This window comes from Toxorhynchites rutilus, chromosome 3, assembly GCF_029784135.1.
Source record: "Toxorhynchites rutilus septentrionalis strain SRP chromosome 3, ASM2978413v1, whole genome shotgun sequence".
Lineage (NCBI taxonomy): Eukaryota > Metazoa > Arthropoda > Insecta > Diptera > Culicidae > Toxorhynchites > Toxorhynchites rutilus.
The window spans coordinates 276,991,526-277,004,530 of NC_073746.1; the positions used below are offsets into that span (position 1 = coordinate 276,991,526).

Below are 13,005 nucleotides of genomic sequence, written 5' to 3' on the forward strand. Positions count from 1 at the left end.
GCAGCGTTGGGGAAATCGGAATTGAAAATACATGAAAGTAGGGGGACTTTTGTTCTCTCCGAAATATGTTCCCTAACACAGACTTCTAAACCAAGCAGCATTGGCGAAATCGACATTGCAAATACATGAAAGTAGGGGCAGCTTTTGTTCCCACCGAAATGCGTTTCCCTAACGCAGACTTCAAGTCCAAGGAGCGTGGGAAAGTTAGCATTGCAAATACATGCAATTCGGGGGCATTTTTTTCCGACTGAAATGTGTTTCCCTACCACAGACTTCAAATCCATGGAGCGAGGGAAAATTGGCATTACTAATACATGCAAGTCGAGGGCAATTTGTTCCGACTAAAATATGTTTCCCCAACACAGGCTTCAGAAACAAGGTGTCCAGGGAAATTGGGATTGCAAATTCATGCAGGTCGGGAGTATTTTTGTTCCGACTGAAATCTGATTACCTATAAAGACTTCTAAACCAAGGTGTCTGGGGAAATCGCCATTGCAAATACATGCAAACTGCAATCAATACATACAAATGGTTACTAAGCTAAGATAGTCCCACGTCAACCTTGCGGTTATATCATAGATATAACCCACCCATTTTTTTTTTACGGTTAGTTTTTGTTTCATTGTTAAAAGATAGATAAACAAATAATGATACAATGTAAAAATATCCTTTGTTTTATTTTTCGGAGCTCGAAAAACCGTCCGAAATTCGTGCCTCTATACTAGAATACCCCCTAAATCAAATCTCATCCGCATGCCTAAACAAGCAGAATAAACAAAAATTAAGGAAGCATGTTTTTAGAGCTCATTATGTGTTCAGTAAGATATGTGGATTTGCTCCGGTTTTTGTTTAAAGAAAAAAAGGGTGTGTCACATCAAATTGCATCACGGAAAAAACGCTGTAGAAATTTAATTTTTAGGAATCAGCTTTCGCTTATAATCAGATAAGAGTGTATAGATCACGTTGGCCATGCTTCACTGTCAATTTTTCGTAAATTTGGAAAAATGTCGTCGAACGAAAAAGAGCGTCGTGAATTAATCCTGCGCACTCATTTCGAGAATCCGGAGTTGTCACATCGGGACATCGGTAAGATGCTGGGAATCGTCCAATCCACGGTCAGCAGAGTACTAAAACGATACTTCGAGAACCTAACCATCGACCGGAAGGTGAAGAACGGCAAAAATGGATGCTCCGTCAGTGAAAAAGATCACAAGCGCGTAGTTAAGCAGTTTAGACGTTATCCGAGAAGTTCGGTCCGGGATGTCGCCAATAAGCTGAATTTGTCAAGTTCATTCGTCCAGCGGACCAAGCAGCGGGAGGGCCTGCGTACATACAAGGTTCAGAAGGCTCCTAACCGCGACGAAAGGCAAAACATGGTGGGGAAGACGCGAGCCCGGAAGCTGTACACCGAACAGCCCGGACGACGAAACCTACGTCAAAGCGGACTATCGTCAGCTGCCGGGCCTGTTGTTCTTCTCCGCAGAGGACAAATTCAGCGTTCCGGAGGAGATTCGCAAGCAGAAACTATCCAAGTTTGCCAAAAAGTACATGGTGTGGCAAGCGATCTGCTCTTGCGGAAAGTGGAGCGTCCCCTTCGTGATGACCGACACGGTAAACGGGCAGGTTTACCTTAAGGAGTGCCTACAGAAGCGCTTACTACCACTATTGAAGCAGCACGAGGGCCCGACCATCTTCTGGCCGGATCTCGCTTCGTGCCACTATTCAAAGGACGTGTTGGAGTGGTACGAAGCCAACGGGGTCACCTTCGTGCCAAAGGAAATGATCCCGCCCAACGCGCCGGAGCTTCGCCCAATAGAGCAATATTGGTCGATTATGAAGCAGGCCCTCCGGAAGACCCCAAAAGTTGTCAAATCGGAGGCGGACGTCAAGAGAAAATGGATTTCTGTTAAAAAAAAACTACAACCTGACGTTGTACAGAACCTTATGGACGGGGTAAAGAGGAAGGTGCGAGCATACGGGCTTGGGCTCGAAGTATGAATAAAAAGAAAATGCCAAAAGTTGTTTAATAGTTTTTATTTTACTGTCTAAAATTTTCAAAAGGATCGGTCTACTGGGCGAATTTCTACAGCGTTTTTTCCGTGATGCAATTTGATGTGACACACCCTTTAGTATCGTAATTCTCTACGAATATCAATGATTTGCTGCATCATTCTTTAAATGATAAATGTTAGACTAATTGTTTCTGTCGCGTTTTCCGGTCATGGGAATACATATAACCCGAACTTCTTTCCATTACTAGGAATGTAGCTTATTATCATACTAGCCTTAAGGGGGGACCCCTGTCTGGAAGATCGAAAAATGATGAATTTTCGTGATTTTTTTACGGATATTAGGAACAAAGTTGGTGGTATCGCTTCTGAAGCAACGCGGTGTTGCAGAACGAATTCCAACGAATATTTTGACCTAAAGTGGTTCATATGGCTTTTTGAAAATTCGAAAAATTGTCGAAATGGCGGCCATTTTTGTTAAAAATTAGATATTTGTCATGAAAAATCGCTGTTTAGAAGCTCATAAATAATCGAAAAAAATAGATATCAAAAAACGGCTATGTAATTTTAGATAATTTATTTTTACATACTGTAAACAAATTTCAGCCAAATCGGTCAAGTAGATCCTGAGATATCGCTACCACCAGTTGGAAAAAACATGGTTTCGAGAAAAACGCGTTTAAAAATTCATACAACAATACTATATCCCTTGAGGTGACTTCATACTTTGAGCTGTAACTTTCCAACGAAATCAAGTATCGAAAAATTCCTTTAGGACAACATTTCTGAGGGCATAAGCTTCTCAAAAATGCAAAAAACAAAAATTCCATTTTTTCGACTTTCTAGACCGGAGTCCCCCCTTAAGCATCTCTGTCAGAAGAGGAACAGCGATATCTTTACATTTCTTTACCAGTACTCCCACATGATCTTGGGGATTTGAAAGGCTTTCGGGAATCTATTTCCCATTCGACCCTCGACTTCGTAAAGATAGCCCTGGTCATTTCTCTCGTTCTAATTTTTTTTCCTAATTTCTAATTTTTTCATTAATATTTCTGATTGGACAGACATGAGTTGTATTGAATACCCATGTATTTCCAGATGTCACTCGGATTGAGCCTGGGAATTGCGTATCCATCATTATACTAAGTGTTTCCTGAGAATGGATTGTCAGTATATCACGTTTCTTTGTTTTTAAGAGGCTTTAAACTTTGCAGTTCATTCGCCTCCATGTCAGTATATTAAAACCTTACTCAATACTCAATCGTTCGTTTTAAATTTTGTTTCATGGTCCGATTTCGTTTGCGTGCTGGCATGAGAAGAACGATAATCTTCTCGCAGACGGATTCTCCGGACATTATTATATTTGGAATTGATTTTTTTTGTCGACATGAATATCCGAAAACTTTGGAGCCGTTCCTAATTGTGTTCTATACATTCGAACGCAGATGTGAAACGTAAATTCGATTACTAAGGGTGCTGCCATAACATAAGCAATATTCATAAAAAGGTTACAAATTTGTTCTATTCAATGTAAAAATTAAACAAGCATGAGAGAATATTATTGAAACAAATCCACAAATATTGTTTTCCTTCAAATCGTATTCTCGCTTAGAATGTCTTTCGTGGTATTCACCCTGTCGCCATACAACAAGCATCCTTTCTTTGTTGGGGCGACTATCCAAATACGAGTACCTATAATCGGACAAACATCAAGGTGTTAAAGAGTTCGTGAAAATGCAAACATGCGAATACCACCTGCTCTCACATTCTTTAGCACATAGTTATTGCTGTTGTTTTTGTTCGACGATTAGCACCCGAAAAACCTCTGATTGATGTGACCGGGGGGCTTTATTTTATGGTCCAAAAATCATCATGTTCGTAGTGAACGGAATTATTTTCATTGCTGCGAGCAGAAGCATAAACTATCTGTTGACTATGATTTTTTCTTGCGCTGCTTTCGAAATCGTCGCTCTTATCTCGAGCACTTTTTGCTTTAATCTTCGCTCGTGTGCATAAAAGTCCATATTTTGCAAGCGCTCTCATATTGACGCCTCACGGCAATGCAACAGATATTTTGAAGGTACCCTCCTTGGCTTGGTGGAAACCCGGAAACATACGAGAGTTAGTGATGGTGCTTTCAGAACTCAAGGTTGATGATTTCGCTCCAAATACAGTTCTGGGTACAGTTAAAAATGAACATTTCACGACTCAGTCATAATACTTTTTTTTGCTAGCATTGAGTAGCAAAAAAAAAACAAACGTAAATCTGTCCATCGAGCTTAGTTCGAAAAGATTGATTTGAATTGTATTCGTGAAACATCACCCATAGTTTTCTTCCAAAGCGCAGCATCCAACGTTGGATCCAGTCGCCCATCAATGATAGCATCGTTTTTTTTTCGAACGGCCGGCAATTAGTTTTCTCCGTTGCAACAGCGGATCTCTTCCAGCTCCGCCATAATTGAGCGAATTTGAAATCGAAAGAATCACGCACGCTGATTATTGGCTGGTTTTTCGTCTTTCCATTGTATCCGTCGTTCGCCGGAAGGTACCGCTAGACGACGCGAAACAGCCCCGATCAGATTGACCGGTGGATGTTGGGTGAGATAGTTGAGTTCAGGTCGGAATAGAAGAGTAAAAGTATGTCGCCGAAACCAGAAACTTTCTGTGCACTGTTGGAAACTGCTTTTTGCGTTTATTTTAATGCACAAACTATGTGCGAGTGTCCGTAAATTACCGAACATTGCCATGAAAAACTCGTGAAACTTCTAGCGAATAGACATAACTTCTCGTTGAATACATTTCTCCCTTTTTCGGAAGTTAAATGACACTCCATCTATGACACGTCTTCATTGAATTCGATTGTGGCCCGTCGGTCATCAATTGTGCAAGCTTCTGAAGATTACCAGAACTTGATCGATCCAACGCAAACGTTGAAGTTCCTCTCTCCTTCTGCTTCCATTGAGGTTTTGACGCTTCCGAATGTGAGGATGGGTTTGAAGGGTACGAACCGAAATAAGATGTATTTTGCAGAGCAAATGTTGTGAAGCTGCCAGAACAATGTTACGGATTTTCTCATAAAACCTAGTCAGTGTGTTTTGTCAGCACACACTGTTGCCCATATTTATTTTGCTCTTTTCGTTTGGGATTGTGCAAAAAAAAAGTCTATACGACGTCAATGTGGATCGAACCAAGGCCGGCTGGAATGCAAAGTTACTTTACACGACCACGCTATCCATATAGCTGCAAGCGCTATTATAAAGGAACGTGATAATATTACACCTCATCATAAAATGAATTTGGAAGGTGTTTTCTAAGCCGATAAAGAAGAACATGAACGAGAATACATCTTTCTCTGTCTGGGCCGTGTATTTGGCAAACTATACGAAAAGCTTTCATTTAAATGTGTCTCCTGTTTCACTCCCTCATATTGGCTCTAGCATATATATTATACAAATGATATACATGTATTGGGGAGTAGAACATTTTATGTTATCTTTCAGCTCATTTAATTTAATAAATCGGGATACCTGAAAAAGTGCTAAAAATTAACTTTGGGTGTAGGTATGCTATAAAAGTTCTCGCGTTAATATTAGTAAGTAGCGTGAAAAATAACGTGCAGTGTGGGAGGAACTCAAACAAAATTTTAGTTCACTTTATCTCCGAATTAAATTTTGTGAAAAAATATACAGAAAAACTGGGTTCTATCAACAAAATTCACCAATTTGTCAGTGTTTCTGAACACAACACTGCACGCTATTTTATATGTGTAAGTAATTTTCGTGTACGATACAAAAAAAATCTAGCTCACATGTACTACATGGGCTGAAGGTCCCGGGATTTTTAATGAAACAATCGTTTTTGGACAAAGCTGTATTCATTCCTCAACATAGTTTTCTTCGAGGACAATACACTTGGTATAGCGAGTTTCCAACATTTCTATTCCCTTTCTGTAGTACGAAACGTCTAAGTCCTCAAAATATGCCTCAGTGCCACTCTGCAGACTGCATATTGGACTCAGGAGTGTGGTAATGCATCCACGTTTCATCCATTATTACAAAACGTCGAAAAAAGTCCACTCAATTACGCTTCAACAACACCAAACCGGCTGTTGAATCATCAAGGCGCCGCTGTTATTGACGATCAGCAAACGCGGCACCCATCGCACCGATAGCTTTTTCATGTCCAAAATGTCGTGCAAAATGTATCCCACCCGTTCTTTTGAAATGCCTACTTCACTTTATGATTGTTCAAAACGAGTCGATGCACTTGTTTTACGATTTCTAGATTCGTAGCCTTTTTTGGTCTTCCAGAGCGAGGTACATCTGCGGTGCTTGTACGGCCCATTTTAAATTCACTAAACCACCGATAAACTGTTGTTCTCGAAGGAGCAGAAGTGGAATAACATTTCGTCAACCACTGCATTGATTGTTCAAGAGTTTTGCCTATCAAAAAACAACGTTTAATCAAAATACGATATCCCTCTTTTTCCATTTTCTATACGAATGCTCAGGTAGTGACACTTCAACAAATGTAGTTTGTGAACAAATAAACGAAATGTCATGAAACTTCACATATAAGCTAGTGACAGATAACCACTCGAAAAGAATCTTGTTTTTTAGTGGCTCCATCTGTTGAAAAATGGCCTGGATCAAATCGATCAAAAATAGTGCCTTCTATGCCAAACAGATTTCCGTGAAAAATTGTTGTTGTTGTTTCGAATTATAGATACTTTGATCTGTATAACAGTCATTCGTCTCTCTGCACCTATTACACACCCTACACCACTTTGTGTTGCATAATACTTTTAGATAATCATTTCAGGTGGACAGGCTCTTCTTTTAATTATCGTGGTACTTAATACCAGAGTATCCGCTACCAAAGCCTACAGACTGATTACAGTGTCAAATGTACTGAATCGGATTATCCTCTTTTAGGAAATCCAGAGTATCTCTTTCCGTTTGTAAAACGACATCTAGGCCACCACTTAAGCCGTGCCGCTTTCAAAGGTCCGCAGTTTGCATGCATTCCGTTAGAATATGTCCCACTGCAGGGCGGGCGCCGAAACAGAAAGGGGGCTCTACTTTCTTGCTAAGAAGTTATGAGTCAGCACGGTATGTCCGATACGAAGACATGAGGGAATTCGTTGTTCATAGGTGTTGGCTCTGTCCTTCCATTAGTCGATTGATGCTTTGATTTTACGAAACTGCCTTCCCTTTCCCGATTCCATTCAGCCCTGTCTAAACACACCAAATCCAACGTTTTGATTGGCTCGATTTGTGCCCCTCAAATTGTACCGACCAAAAGCAGCAACCGGAGTAACAGCGGAATACGATTCGCCAACACAGACTTCAAAACCAAGGAGCCGGGGAAAATCGGCATTGCAAATCAGGGCCCGAAATCTTCGAAGGTGAAAAATGAAGACCGACCATACTCTCAGTAGCTTCGCTTCGACTAGAACTGCTTCGGCATTCGCCGTCAACAAAAAGAGAATTGACTAGAAAATTAATTGACTAGCGAGGATGACTGATGAACTAGTCCAGTCAGTGGTTATTCTAACTGACGCGACTAATGAACACAAATCCGCCTCTTCATTCAACTGACTTCAATCGACATTTATATCCCTCTAAGAACAAAATTGTTACCCGCGTACGCAATCTTATTGTTACGTCCATATAAAGAGGAACGAAAACTTGATTTCTGATGCAAAAAAGTGGTTACCCCATTGATGGACGGTTTATTGTATACCCATCGTGAACTCAAACCAACGAAGTTAGACAGTTATGAGGTATGCTATCAAGGTCCTCGCGTTAGTATTAGTAAATAGCGTGCAAAGTAGCGCACACACACTGCGCGCTATTTTATACGTGTGAGTAATTTTCGTGTACGATACTCGTTTTGGCGATGAAACTGCGTGAAGAAGGCGAAAGTCATTTCCAACTGAATACGAATATAGTCAGTCAGTTAGTCAGCTGACTATCCTCAGTTGACTATGACTATGCCGAGCCCAGTTACAAATACATGCAAGCCGGGGCCACCCTAACACGGACTTCAGAACTAAGGGCATGGGGAAATTAGCATTACAGATCAGAGATGCCAGGTTTGAAGACATTTGACTTACTCTGAAGACATTTTAAAGACATTATGAAATATGTGAAGACATTTCAGTATGATAGTGTACGTGGGTTTTGAGTGATATTATTTTCATGAAATTCTAAAAAAAAACTATTGGCCGAAAGTATCGTCAAAATAAGTATTTGTCTCAGTGTCATTCGCTCGCTTTTTCATCAGTGTCATTTGTTTTCTTCTGTTCTGTTATCAATTAAGATATGATCAGACAATAGGGTGTCATTTGCGGACCAACTGCTGATTGGTCAATCCTAGAAGGTTACCAATAATATTCGAAAATACACTTCTACATAATGTACTCATGGTAAATACTGTCAAACTAGTTTTCATGACAAATCATAACCAAATGAAACTACTCATGAATATATGATACGAAAAGGGATGTGGAAAAATAATCTTCAGAAACTTCATCTCATTTGGAAACTTGACATCTCGAGTGGTCCGGCATCCCTGTTGTACGCGCTTGGACGAGGGAGAAGAGTAAGAAGCCAGTTGTCGTGTCGTGTCTTAGGTAATCAATGAAGACTTTTATCTCGGAGTCATTCACTTGCTTTTTTCAAACTTTTCCAAGCAGAAAATCCCCAAGCATATAGAATGAATTCAACAACAAAGCGACTTTTACTTCAAATTCTGGAGAACTTCCAGCGGTCTGAATACATATATGTTCATTTGGGCTCGAGAATTCGGATGATTGTGACATTTTATTTTTAATATTTTGGGCCTGTATACAATACTTCACAAATCGAAGGTTTTCCGGTTACACACCGTTTTAATGATTAGTTTTATAAATCTGGTTTGAGTTACAACCAAACCTTCAAAGGCAAAATAAACAAATTGAATTATCTGTTTTCGAGAAGAGCTGGGGCTATATTCACTCAATCAACGGTTTATCAAGCCTATTATCATTTCTAAACTCTTTTTAGAAATTAAAAATTTTAGTTCGCAGTGTTGCAATATATTCTTTGTTCACATTTATTGACAAAATTAACTTCAAAACCTCAAGGTGAGTTCAATGAAATGAGCTATATAACAATACCAATGAGAATAAACATTGAATATGCTCTCAAACTTTATTCAAAAGTAAATTATTAATTTTAGTTTCCTTCAATATGATATTGAAGACATTTTTTCGTACCATGTGAAGACATTTGAAAAAAATCACCTGACATGCCTGTTACAGATACTAGAGACGAATGAACTTCCAAGTTTAATGCCTCTATAGCATAAAATTCAATGTAATTGATTCATACAAGCCGGGGGTACTTTTGTACCGCATTTTTGCACTCCGCAATATGTTTTTCGAAAACGGACTACAAAAGTGAGTACACCACGCTTTGGCTCGGTTATTCAAGGCGGCTTCAGATCACAGAATTTCTACGCACACCGTTTTTAGGCAAAATGTTGGTAACCATTGTTGCGGTAGCGTCAATTGATTCAAAAATATGCGTTCAACGTGCATGTCCAAATCGAAAGTTAGTGCCTGAAGCTCATCAAATCAAGCAAATTCGCGATTCGAGAAGCACGTACACTTGAGAGGTGCAACAACTTCAGAAGGAAATGTAAAATACAATGATCGTTCGACAATTCTTCCGTTCACATATTTTGTCCACGATAAATGAATGCAATGACCAAGGCATCATGCAATACGCAAATAGATAACAGACTATCACAATGCATGAATTGACCTGACATGGAGTTTGTTTAAACTCTTTACTTACAAAACAAATTTGTTGAATTCAATTGTATACGGAAATTGTTCCATTCAATCAACAATTTAATCCATACAAACAAATGATTACTAAGCCAACAGTAGTCCTATATCAACCTTGCGGTTATATTATAACTCAGTTTTGCTGCCTTCTAATGATTCTCAGCTTTTTGGCTGTCTCTTCACTCTGCAACATCTCCTCTCTGTCCGGTTTGTAGAAATGAGGTGGAACCCCCGATTCCACTAACTTCATAGGTTTAAGTATTGAATATAGAGATATGTCTTTACATTACGGAGAAAATATAGATGACGAGTCGAGTGGAGTACACATGGAGTGTGGTTGAAAAATATTGTTGAAACAGCAGAAGTAGAGAAATGACCAGCGAATAGACATTGAACGTTAGCTAGAGCTGCAAATAAATGGAGTACGTGAGCAGTCGCCCCCGGAATAATCGAATCCTGAGAGTTGAAAACTTAACATAATGTACGGAATCGTTCTTAGTGATTGTCACTAGGTCTAGTAAGTCCTTACTGCCTTATTTTTGATGGTTGACGTAAGCGCCAAGTGTTTTTCAATTGAATTAAAATAAAGAAAATCATAAATTTCTTTCCGGCCCACTTTTGACCGCAAATATTTATTAAATAGAGACTAATCATTCTATACAAATTATTCATAGTCATGATTATTCGGCTAAAAACAAGAAAAGGGCGTTTTCCATCAGTAAATGGTGTTGATGGTTACGTTAACCATGCATATTTGGGCAATCTAGGATCCAGTAAGCAACGATACCTCATTCACATGCTCCTACCTAACCCATTCTTCGAACTTTTTACCATTTTTAACCTCGAGTAAACTGCAAGCGACCGATCTAAGCTAATAAAATCTTATTTTAAGGCATTATTATTAGAATGATTCACTGGTTCCGTAAAGCTGGTACAATTGAGCATTAAAAATTAGCAAATTAGAAAAAGGCGATTAGTGTTGTCTCAGGCTCGTTAAATTTTGTTAACAATGAATTATACACGTAATCGTACAGCTGTTCACTTTTTCCGTCGATCGTAATCAGCACTCTTGATGATAAGTCGAGTGATAAGCTAGCTCATTATGAAATGTGTTGTTCCAGTACGAAGGCGTGTTCCATATCTTCGACAAAAATTGTTTTCTGAAATAGTGGTACATTGGGGGGTTATTTTATTAACAGAAAAAGTTTCCCATTTAGAATTTTGAGTTTTTGAAGTAGCATATTGAAATAAATCATCACAAAAAGTGGCGAACTTCAGACAAAAACGACATGACTAAACTATATATTGTTTCGATACTGGACAATCCAGTGACAACGGAAATTTAAACCAATACGTGGAGAGCACAGTAAATTCTTCCAAGACATCACAAACTCATTTTTGAAGAACTTGCAAATACCTACGCAAACATTCATCTTTCAAAGCGCTATCGAAAGATGGAATCCCTGAAAATAAACCATATTATACATTAAAACCACAACATTCGATTGAACGTGCAACTGCAGAAGTTTCGTTTTCGATTTGACAGCTCCACTGTTGTTGTCCAATGGAAGCCTTTCAGTTCGTGTGTGTGTGCGTAGTAGAACCGAATCGGCGACGGAGGCCATTATTCAGGAGCGGAGCGCGAATCAACCTGAAAATTCGAGCAGTTTTTTACGTTGCTCATTTATACAACAATTTTTCCATTTTAATCGATTTTCATCTCTCGCTCTCCCACCCGGAGGAATGTTCATTTGGAGCAAAAAAATATATATTTTCGATTGTTCAGGGACATTAGGAAAAATGCAAATGTTGCAAAATTTACCTTCTACATTTACATCTTCACCGGTGCACTAAATTCGCTTGTGTGTGGATGTTTTTTCCTGTGCTAAAATTTTTGCCCACTTCGGATCACTTCTCGAATCAACACCGATCCCGTTATGTTTCACTTCCTGTGACTTTTGCAGTTCAGCGCACCAACTAGACAAGAAAATCCAATTTTATCAAACTATTTCCAACTTTTGCTCTTCTCCACTTTCGGCACTTTTCAGCTCTCACTGTTGGTTTTACACATTTCCACGCACCAATTCTTGCTATAATCCTAGAAAAAGTTCATTCTTCACCGTTGTCCACTGGGGGGCCCCTGTTCGGGGAAATGGAAACTAAAAAGTAGGAAAATCCGTGACGGGTGACGACGAATCGACAAACAATCGCGGAACAACCCGACGCGAACTCTAGCTGTTTCACTTATGGTGGCTGGACCGTGCCAGAGGAGAGTCCGAAAAAAGTTGCGGACGACGAGAAATGGATAGAAGCTTTTGCTGAACGAACGCATACACTTGCACCCAAGAGCAGCCGATTTGTGTGTGTAGGCGTGGCTGCCGCCCAGGGGGCGATAGACTGCTCGAATGCAATCATGCCCCGGAGTTCATGCGAATCCAAGGGGCCCTTCCACGTTTAGTGACCACGATCCAGCGTTTATACAGTGATTCGCCTCTAATTGAACAGATCTGTATTGGAACACGAATAATTGGATATTTGATCCTCTAATTGGACGTTTTTGTGTAATCCTGCAAGTTTCTACAACACGATGTTTCAAAACATAACTTTGCTTGCCCGATTTGTGATCCGTTCGTTTTGTTAGACAGAAAGTGTAATTACAATATTTTAGATGACAAAAACGTCGAGGTCCTTGAAGAATATAGGCCCTGATTCTCGAATACACTTCGAATACACTTCACGGTGGAAACGGAATGAAACGTACCCGCGATGACAACGGTACGGTGTCGACATCTGGATACGATATTAGTTTCCCACTAAACTTATCATTATAATATCAAATTATCTTCAGATGAAATTTTTGTATGAGATTATTATACCACATGAAGAAAACATGAAGTTTTCCACTCACATTAAACACCAGTTTGATACGAAGAAGTTAATTTTCATTAATGATTTTTTTATTTGAAAAGTGCTCATTCTGCCTGAAAACTCATTATTATTTTCGACACTTCACTAACTCGTAAAATGTAGTTCAATGGTGTGCCGTTTATTTCGTTTCCACCGTGAAGTGTATTCGAGAATCAGGTCCATATTCTGGTAAACAATGGTAAGTTGAGTTTTTTAATGTTACTAAAAAATAGTAATTTGAAATCTTAAATT

General features: G+C 39.3%; 1 long non-coding RNA gene across 1 annotated transcript in view; it reads right to left on the bottom strand.

Annotated features, from left to right (window-relative positions):
• LOC129775780 (uncharacterized) overlaps window positions 1-12,158 on the bottom strand; it is a 60,325-nt gene extending 48,167 nt beyond the window's left edge. The window contains exon 1 of the long non-coding RNA XR_008743012.1: window positions 11,669-12,158. This is a non-coding gene — a long non-coding RNA (uncharacterized LOC129775780). The remainder of the gene's footprint in view (window positions 1-11,668) is intronic.
• Window positions 12,159-13,005: the final 847 nt, after the last annotated feature.